This window comes from Formica exsecta, unplaced genomic scaffold (assembly GCF_003651465.1).
Source record: "Formica exsecta isolate Colony F162 unplaced genomic scaffold, ASM365146v1 scaffold620, whole genome shotgun sequence".
Lineage (NCBI taxonomy): Eukaryota > Metazoa > Arthropoda > Insecta > Hymenoptera > Formicidae > Formica > Formica exsecta.
In genome coordinates, this window is record NW_021853382.1 from 25,090 (window position 1) to 34,764 (window position 9,675).

Here is a 9,675-nt window from a genome sequence, read left to right on the forward strand (position 1 = left end):
TTGCTATTCCACACAAAGCGAGGTTCAACGCAAACCTATGTGTCTAGTTTTTGATAGTGGAACCCCCTCGCAGGGGGGACGGAACATACTGTCTCATGCATATACTTTTTAATGCAAAATAACGTTTCACATGGGTTTACAACTTTCCATTTTATATTTACGCATTAAAAAGTATATGCGTGGAGACAGTATGTTCCGCTCCCCCCTGCGGGGGGGGGCTCCACTATTACGAAACTAGACACATAGATTTGCGTTGAACCTCGCTTCGCGTGGAAAATGGAAAAATTCCAGAAGCTTCGTTTCCAGAAATGTAAACAAACACTTTTTCCACATCTGCTTTACACAAATACAACGTAAACAAACTTTATTTTTTCTTATTTTATAACAGAAAAAGCATTAAAATTGTGAAACTTTAAAATTGCATATCTCTGGAACCAGAAGAGAGCGCCACAAAATTCAAAGTGTGTATTACTTAGGAATGTGCCCTCTATAATATATGTGAAAATGAAAATGATCCGTAAGGTATAAGTTAATCTGAACATTTACCGAATTCAGTATCCAGACGTCAATAAACCTAATAAAATCTAATAAAAATACTCGATTTTCATGTAAAAATAATGGAGACGTAAAAGGCCAAAGCACATAGACATTTCTCCTAAATTTTCTAGGAAGAATGTAGAATATAAGATTAACTGCAATAATTGTGATGCATCTTATGTTGGACAAACAGGAAGACAATTGAATACGAGAGTGACGGAGCATCAGAATCATATTAGAGAAGGAATATTTTTAATATCTCAGTTATAATAGATCACAGACGTGAATTCAATTACAATTTTGACTGATTGAGACGGGGTGGAGGTTTTGGATAACAAATCCTTTTTTAATAAAAAATTAATCTCGGAAATGGTAAATATAAAAACATAATTGTTAATAATGGTTTAAATCTGCAGACTTACACGGAATGTTTATCTGACGCCTACATGTATGTTATCGACAAGCTTCTAAAACTTTAAATACCATTCTATTTTCGACTGTATATATCATTATACACAATTAAAATTCAAGATAAAGGCAATCAGAGCCAAGCGCGTTAAGTGGAGCGCAACAAGCTTTATTTTGTGATCAATCTCTATAATAGAGTATACAAAAACCGGACGTTTCGGCTCCTTCTTCGGGCCCTCTTCAGCGCAAAACAATTACAATTAGCTTATGACATAACGGTTGTGTGTTCCTATTCGGCTAGTAAACATGGTTGTAAATAAAATTAATAAATAACGGTCGTGAGTTCTTAGTCGATATAATAAAAATAAAAACATGGTCGCCAATAAAATAGATAGAAATAAATAAATAAATAATTTAATTTTTATAAATAATAAAAAATTAGACAAACAATTAAAAGTGGAGATCTGTTCAAAATTGAACTCCAATAATTACTAAGAGCAACTATAAGACCACTCCAATAAAGCGCCGATTAATCGCGCTCGAAATTCGGCGCGTCAGCCGCCATCTCGCGCGTCGCACGGCGCGCGACAAATAGGAGCGCGCTCCAAAAGCGGCGCTACGCGAATCGCGCCCGGCCCGCGGCATCGCTCGTGCCTATCGATGCGGGCCACGCAGCGGTCACCCGAGAGAGCCGAAATTAATAACAAATTGCAATAACAACGTTCAATTTAAACTAATCATCGCAAACAACAACCGGCGCGATCTTTTGTGACAAACACGTCGAATATTCTAGAAGCAGCAAAAGAACGGTTGTATATAAGCTCTCTCGGGGAACCGCCGGGGGCACTCGATCCGATAATTTTGACGAGACAGTGTGTGATTTTTGTACGGAGACGTTCGCTAGCAAAAGTTAAAGTAGCTCGCTTTTCTTCTGTTAACCATCGCTTGTGGTTCGCGAAATCTCGCGCCTTCGAGAATATTTGTCGCTCGCGAATATTTGCTACGAAATTCTATCCGTCGCTCGCGGGTTATTCCGTCGCTCGTGGAATCGCTCCGTTTATACCGTTGCTTGCGGTATTCGATATATCCGTCGCTCGCGGAGATTATCGTTGCGCTCCCGGTCGCTCGCCGGAGCCAGACACGGTGAAGATTAGCATAAATCTGATCGACCAAAGAACTTGTTAATTATTTATTGTTCTTAATAAATTGACTACTTTTTTTTTCAAAACACTATCGTGTCCATTTCACGCGATCCTCGCGCTCCCGCGTTCACTCGCGCACAAGATCTCTTACATCATTATCGTGTTGCAGACTGTACATTATCTGTATATCGATGTCAATCCGAGGATGACTAATTCCTCGATTGTTCGGTCGGAAATTAAAATCCCAATTAACTGTCATTTCGATATATAGAAAAATGTGTCTGTAAAAGAAGTGAGACGGATTATGTGAGAGAGTGAAAATAAACCTTTAAATGACAAATGCAACTTACGAAAGATAATCGAACGCTCCGTACACAAAGATGATTAAATGTATGACAAGCGTGTGTGAATTAGGAGAACCGAGCTCCTTGGTTTTTAACACAATACTGACATAAATCGTAAGAATAGCAAGATGACGAGAACATAAGTGTAATCGATAACAATAAATATATATAGTCAAACGGCGCGATAATTGCTAGGAATATTATGGATATAACAGGCGGTTTTCGGGATTCGGGCCATAACGGCGATCGTATAACGGCTGTACGGTATCTCCGATATCCGTGTTCGGTGTTCGCAAGTATTAAAAAGGGCGCTAAGCGCCTCTGCCCCTGCCCGGCCGATGTTCGCCGAGCGGCAGACTTTCGGCGGTCAACTGGCGGATAACAATGGGGGGTGCATTGTTACAAGTTTATAATTGCGTGCGTTTTTTTTCTACTCTTTGTCACATAATCTGTAAGTTGCATCTAGCTTTGAAACAATCTTTGTCTCTCGTGTCGTTCTTTACCGTGTATGCTTCGACATTCTCATTGCAGGTTTCATCTAAACTCAAACATGTTAATTCTACTGAGACTGATTATGTCATCTTGTCTCTGATTCTTAGCCAATCAACCGAGAAGCATCGCAATTTGACGTGCTATGTCGCATTGGACTCCGCACCTCTAAGAAAATTTTACATGGGAACGATGAGAAACATCAACTTGACTTTATTCTTTATAATCTCCTTTTTTATTTTGACTGCGATTTTTATTTTTATTTTTTTGTATGTTAATTTATTATTTGTTTGCGCTGAAGATGATCCGAAGAAGGGATCGAAACGTACGTACTCTCTATGACTTACAATTTACATGTAACGGGTCCGCTTTCGCGAGCGCGCGGATTTGCTCGGTCGGGATCAGGGCTCGAGAAAGTGGTGAGACACACGGTTGACAAAGATGTAAATTAGCCCGATTTATTCTGCCTCTATCGGTAATGGTCAAAGTACAGTTAAACTCCCGCGAAGCGGGCTCGCGGCGGCTGACAATGCGCGAGTATTAGGCTGCGTTCGGAAACATCACCCGTGTGCACACGAGCGTCGTTCTATCTTTGTTATTTACCAAAAGTTGAACAAAGATAGAACGACGCCATCATAATAAACACGGCCTTGCCGTACACGCGCCGACTAGCCGCGTCCCGTTTCTTGCGCGTCTCGCGCGCCGTCAAAATAAACACGGCGCCATTATTATTTCGCGATTACGGTAACCGTGTGTTTTCGATGCCGCGTGCGTTATCCGCGTATTCCCAGAGGTGCGGGGAGGAGGCGGTCGGAGATCGAGTACCCTCGATCGGGCGGAGAAATCTCTGAGAACTCAGAGCGCTCTGCGCATTACATGTACACGGTTTACGCTTGTGCGTGTATCCCTACCATTACGGAGTTGTGTTGCTCGCGTCTCAATTCTGGCATCACTGGCTTCCGTACGCGGATTCGAGGATAGCGCGGCGGAGTCGAGAAACCTCGACAGGGCGGCGAACTCGCCAACCCACGGTCCGTCTAGCTGGAGCGGTCGGATCTTAGACCGAATCTAGGAGAGCGGCGAACTCTCCGCTCTCGTTGAGTTGGTCGGAATTGCGTGAAGATTCGCAGGCGGCGAGGAAACCGAGAATGCTCAACGAAGGCTGCAAACACGTCAACCTCACGTTCCGTTGTTGTCTGTGAACTCTAGAATCGGATCTGGTATCGTATCTCGGAGCGTACTGCTCGAGAGGATTCAAGTATCGGTCTGGTAATGAGATGTAATCCGGCGGCCTTTTTATATCGAGCGCTTTAACGATATCCGCGTCGCTTATTCGGGGGTAACAACGCGTTGTATTCGGAAACGGTAATTAGCAGGTGCGCGCCGCTACCTCGCGGCGGAAAAACGACGCGGCGTTTCGGTATCGGAGCACTGAGAGACCCATTTTGTTGAATGAAATAAAATTTGTTTGAATCAACTAAATCTCTTGTTTGGATATGGGCAAACAAATCCTTTAGTTATGTTACATTTGGTGGACTCCACGATTCTTTTCTTTCATAGAACTCTTTCATTAATATAAAAAATTACGCTCTGGAACCTTTCTGCACACGACGTAAACAATAAACAAGGAGATATCTAGCAGGCGAGACTAATCTTTTAGAACGATACAATTTTTTAACTATGAGAAGGATCAATAAATATTCTTGGACTAAGACCCACGTCAAAGGTTTGAAAATTCGAGACGGAGCAATAAATATTCCGGGACTAAAACCCACGTCAAAGATTCGAAAATTTTAAACAAAGATAAGAGGCCCTCGAACGCTAAAAAATCTAGACCATGTGCGTACGGAAAACAAACAGATGAATGAAATATTCAACTCTAAGGCCCGCGCAACGGGCTTAAGGGTTTAAAACAAAGCACAAGGAGAGGGACACGGGCGATGGTTTACGGATGAAACCAAAATCCGTAAGCAGAACTCGCGATACTTGACACCGCGTGCTCGCCTGCCAGACCACCCTCTTGTGTTATCTGTTTGAGATAAATTTCAAAATAATAATAAAACTGTCAACTTGACCGATCATGGCGGACTCTCCAGTGGGCGAGACTTAATTTTAAAAAACGAAAGGCCTACACCAATAGGCGCAATTTTTGGACCTTCTGGAAGGGTAGTACCTCCTACTCATGAGAGGGGTAAATAGTAAAGATTTGATTTGTTAAAAAAGAATATTGCTTGCCTAATGGAGAGGGTACGCGAAAAGACGCCTAGATTCGACATACGCGAAATCCTCCCTCAGAAAGGTCAGTCCATCTTCGCCGTTCGACTCGAACCGTCGCACCAAGTCCGGCTACAGCTCACTTCGACTTCAGTTTTAAATTTTTATACAAATTCGTGTTTGTTACTAAGTGTTTCGAAAACCGCATTGTTTGGTACAAGTTAGACATTCAGTGCAAAATTGGAAGACCTTGCGCCAAGTGACTGCAGCGACTGCGAACCGCATTCCAACCAGCCAGGTCGAGCTCTAGCCGATTCATCGGAACTCGCCTCGCCCTTCGAAGCCTTTCATTGTCTGATTTTCATTTGTTACTAACGTACTCGATAAGTAGTAAGTGGTTTGAATGTTCTCAAACCTGTTTTCCTTCTCTTTCACCTCTGTGTATTTGAAATAGTTCTTGGATTATTAATTATAATAAATCAATCAGTAACTTCAATCATTTACGTTTCAATCTTAACTTACTTTCCTATTCGGGCTTCCCTCCTTTAGCCCCTCTACCCCCTTCTCTGGGATATTACCTTGGATCTTATATTACTCGTCACCGAGGGTCACCTGCAATTCGCTGAGCGACCCGTGACTTCCTACTCGTTACCGAGGGTCACCTGCATCTCGCGGAGCGACTCGTGATTTTATTTGTTATACCTCCCGTCTTCTATGTTATTCAGTAAAATTTTTCTTTTTATTATAAAACATATTATATATATATTATAAGGATAAATATATAAACTTTCCTTTTTTTTCTCGCTTTCTGGATCTAAGAGCTTTTTATTTAATCAAATAAAGAAAAACTCCAAGAATTATTTCTCAAAATAGGGATTTTCTCGCGATTTTCCTACATTATTATTCATTATTACTCTTTCCTTAGTGGAAAGACAAAAACGATCTTCGCGAATGGCTACCAAATGTTCGCGGAATCGTCTCAATAGGCGGCTTAGGAAGGAATTGGCTCGGGCGTCCGCGGATCCTAGTTTTATTATTGATTATAAAAAATTAAATATAAACGAGCAAACATTTAAATTAAGAATCCAGCGATTAAACAATACACCAACACGAGATACACACCCTTGTCCCCCTAGTTCTTCCTTTGATTATCCACTTCCATCTTATTCCCCCGTCCCTTCCCCCGAGCGTTCTCACTCACCCGCTCTCGAACCTCAACCCTCGAGAATTCCCACTCCCCCTCCCCCTTCAGACTGTCTCCTTAGTTCTCCTGTTGATTTTTCACCTCCTTCTTATTCCCCCGTCTCTTCTCCCGAACGTTCTCACTCACCTGCTCTCGAACCTCAACCCTCGAGAATTCCCACTCCCCCTCCCTCTTCAGACCTCGAATCACCCGATCTCTCAGAAGAGTCGCGCGTTTTCGAAGAAGCCCTCCAGGACTTCGTAGAAGAGTTACCGGACCTCAAAGAGGAACCGGAAGATTTTAAACCGCACTGTGCTACTTCAAGACCTTTAATAATCCTCCTCCCCTTTTTCTCTCTACCGTCCTACTTTCACACATTTATTTCAAATAATTTGTTAAAACATGTTATTGTAAATTTCCAACCGGAATTTAAATATTAGTTTCCCCGCTTAATTCCGGTTGATGTCCTCCGTATTCATTGTAACACCCGCGAGAACATAACTTTCATCCACGTACACACATTCACACACAAATACATTAGATCTTAAGCAAGTTTATTTTATAATAACAGTTTATTAAATTTAATTAGATGATCCATTATTAAATTCTATCTTTTAAAATTATTTGTTTTATTTTTGAATAAATGTAAATTTAAATTTTAAATGCGAGTAATTTATTAACCCGACTTCCTTCCCGTTGCACGAAATCGCACAAGGTCCCGTCCCGGGTAATAAGGATTCAGTTCCTTTACCAGAAAAGGGACCACCGAGCAAACGGCCCTTTCGATAGAGTAAGAACGACCCTTCCGATCGTTGACCTATCTGGGGCCCTGCTCTGTTCGTTCGACTCTAGGACACTCATCGTCTAGCGTTTGTCTAGAGGTAAGTAGGTTGCGCCCTCCCGCTGACTCTTCCTTTCCTTGAGTCTGGACGTAACAGTTAATACAACAAAAAAATTTAGTTGGAAAATTTGGTAATACTAACACACAAATTTGGTTCAGTGAACAAAATTATTAATTGTATAAAATCAAATTTTTGGTTGTTTTTTATTTTAATTTTGTTCACTGAATCACATTTGTGTGTTAGTATTACTAAATTTTCCAACTGCAGTCACATTTGCTTTTGTTACATCAACCAAAGTTTATCTATATTCAACAAGAAATTTACTTGATTCAAGAAAATTTTATTTCATTTTATTTTATTTATTTTATTTTATTTCATTTTATATTTATATTTTTTTTCTTTTGCCTACAGAGGCTACCAAAATCTGGAGATCTGATTTTCTCAGAAGCTTGAATGTTTCAAAATCGATATCATTTTCTGAAAGGAAGAATATTATTAATTAGATATATAGGCTTAAATAGGATTATCCTTGTTTGTCAAAGGTTATATATATAGTGTAAAAAACGCTCTCTTAGATTCATAAGTTGCTGCTTATAAGCAACTATTCGCACCGTCTGATTCATTGCATAAGAATATTTGTTCTACTTATATAGTAGCATAAATAAGAAGAAATTACCTTGAAAAATATCAGTTAAATTTTTGCACTCGAGACTAATCAATATTTCCCGGACAACTGAATCCGCCATGATCGAAGATGCACTGCACACCACGACACCACACTAAACTGCATAACAATTGACTGCGCACTGACACATGAATGCGCAGGATAGCTTATGATATTTAACTGAACGATTTAGTTCAAGCAACAAATACAATTATTTAGAACGTGATGAGATGGATGAGTTTGTTATCGCAACAATAAAATTTTATTCAGATAAACAACTCCATGCAAACAAAATAGTTTGTTAGTGTAACATTTAACTTCTTTCCAGTAACATAATTTTTATTAAATAAAACCAAATTACATGTTCAGTCAACAAAATGGATCAACCAAATAATTTTGTTTTATTTAACGAAATGGGTCTCTCAGTGACCGCTCGGTACTTTTCGAAGGCTTTCGGCGGTACTCGGAGTTCGGGCCGTAACGACAGCCGTATAACGGCTGTCTCCGTTATCGTGCTCGGTTTCTACGGTATTCGCAATGCGTTTGGGGCCTCTGGTGGCTCAGGTAGTAGCGCGCCTGACTCACATCCCAGAGATCTCGGGTTCGATTCCCGACTCGACCCTGGCCTGCGCTATCCTATTTTTCCTTCCCTACCACCTCCCAAACAAATTCCTTCCTTCTCTCCTTCCCCAAGAGAACGTACTCACTGAAATTTACACTCTAATATAACCTGTTATTATACTCTAATATAACCCAAATATATTGATCTACCCCTGATCATATTGGCCATTTAAATATTAAGAAGAAGAAGAAGAAGAAGCAATGCGTTTAAAAAGGGCGCTAGGCGCCTCTGCCACTGCCCGGCTGGTGTTCGCCGGGCGGCAAACTTCTGGCGGGTCAACTGCCAGGTAACAATGGGGGGTGCATTGTTACAATTTAAATAAAATATATGTGCCATAATTACCGCGCGTGACTCTTATTGGCATTTTCTTAATCTGTTTGTTACATTTAAAAGAGCCTTTTATTTATTATTAGTTTTATGATAATATACTTGGTATAAGTTTTGTACATTCTAAATATTACACAAAGTAATTTTTATATTATTAATTTTTAGATAATATTGTCTGGGCAGTTATAGTGGCGTCCTGCGGGTAAAGTCTCGCCAGTATTTTATTTGGTACGTAATGCGTGCTTTCGAATTTACAAAAATAGCGACCTATTTCGCTATTATCGATCCATTTCGGTGTTGTTAGAGTTATAGCATCTAAAATAAAAAATGCAAATAAAAAATAAATTTATGATAATTAAGATAAACGAAATATATAAGATAATAAATAAAATAATAACTGAAATAAATAAAATAACTAAATTAAAAAGAGAACAAAATCAATCAAAATAAAATAAAATATTATTTTATTTTGTGTACAAAAAAAGAAATAAGCTTGTAGAATAAACAAATATAATTTTAAATAAAAACGCGTCTAATTCGCGATATTCATACCTTCTTCCACGTAACATATTTTATTATTTTCGGTAAGAATTATGTAATTTGTTTGATTTTGTGTACAAAAAAAGAGATAAGCTTGTAGAATAAACAAATATAATTTTAAATAAAAACGCGTCTAATTTGCGATATTCATACTTTCTTCCACGTAACATATTTTATTATTTTCGGTAAGAATTATGTAATTTGTTTGTTGCTTTATAAAATTACAATTATTACAGTGATTCAACGGTAATTCATATATGTGCATATAAGAGCACGGCACACTGTTTGCGGAGATCGTAACAAGATGTCTGTCAAGATGTCGGTACCATCCTACTATTACGCCGGCACAATCTGTAGGTTGAT